Genomic DNA, 1,514 nt, shown 5'->3' on the forward strand with positions numbered 1-1,514 from the left:
GGTGCCTTCCAGTCCTGCCTGAAAATAATAAACAGATAAAATAAATGCAGAAAACTCTTCAGGAGCTTCCAGCGACGTGACTGGCTCCTCCAGGCACATTTTCTAAACTGAGTCTGGTAGGAGGGGCATAGAGGGAGGAGCCAGCGCACACTATCAAATTCTTAAAGTGCCCAAGGCTCCTAGTGGACCCGTCTATACCCCATGGTACTAAATGGATTCTCAGTATCCTCTAGGACATAAGAGAAATAATAGTGTATGTACAACATAGTTGGCTATGTTGTGGGACTACCTTCTGGGATATCCTTGAGGGAGAGGTCCCAGGGGAAAATGCAGGAATCATAGTGGCATAAATCCCATCATCGTGGTCTCACCTCCTACTGCAAAATGGAGGAAGAGGATGTGATTCACAGCGAGTTGCAACATTATAGCCCTGCCCACTTCACTGAAGTAGTTAATGTGATGTGGAAGGATTGTCTCATCTCCTGGCGTCCTGGGAGAGCGCCGCAAAATTTAGGAATTTCCCAGATGTTTTAGCGAAAAATATTAATAACATAAAAACAAGTAAAAAAACAGTGCCTATAAATGGCAAATCAATAAAGAGCAAATAACATATAGAGTCATTGTACAAGTCATATAAATTGTTCTTGTTATGTGATCTTTCCTGGTGAAAAATTGCAAAGATCCAGTTTATGCATAAAGGGCCTAATTCATGTTTGCATGCACATGCTTATTGATTATTTAGGTTATGGAGCTGCTAATGTTAGCAGGTGAAGCTGCCGCCCAGAGATGCAAAGAGACACCCACCGGAGCCATCGCAAGCTCATTCGCTGTTGCATACACATTCACAGCCTATATGCAATAGAGGAGAACACCGGCAGTAGCGACGCTGGCGTTATTTTTCTCTGAGTACAAACTGACGACAGATACACGCCCAGAAAACAGCCATGACGCGCCTGCGTTTTCCTAACCACTCCCCATTAACACCTCCAACCGGTCACTTCTTGTCAATCACTTCTTCATAAAATTCTCATTGCGAGCGGGATCACAGTGGCAACGGCACATGCGCAAATGCAATTGTAGCACATGCTAATTCTGACGATAATTGCTCCTTTGTGTGAACATTGGTCCTTGCATACAAACATGAATTAGGCCCAAAGAGCAGCTGCTCCTGAATCCAGGCTGCACACTGACTGCTACACCATTCTTACCAGTGGCAGATTTTACCTATGGGCTGCAGCCCCCCTTCCACAGTAGAATCCGCCACTACAGAGAGTGAGCTAGTGGCACTCTGACTGCACTGGCTACACAGTGACTGGCACCTGCCAGTCAACCCCAGTACAGTAGGTGTTTCCTTAATCCGGGACTGCCAGACCAGGCGACTTGACGGCGCTTGTGCCAACCCCCGGCTTTTATGGACTGCAGCCATTTCAGTCCTTGGAACCCGGGGGGGACCTTGACTGCGGATGTGCGGACCTGGCCGGCAGCAGCGGCTCTATCCCCTACCTAGGACTGGC

The sequence above is a fragment of the Pseudophryne corroboree genome, chromosome 3, assembly GCF_028390025.1.
Source record: "Pseudophryne corroboree isolate aPseCor3 chromosome 3, aPseCor3.hap2, whole genome shotgun sequence".
In the NCBI taxonomy this organism is placed as follows: Eukaryota; Metazoa; Chordata; class Amphibia; order Anura; family Myobatrachidae; genus Pseudophryne; species Pseudophryne corroboree.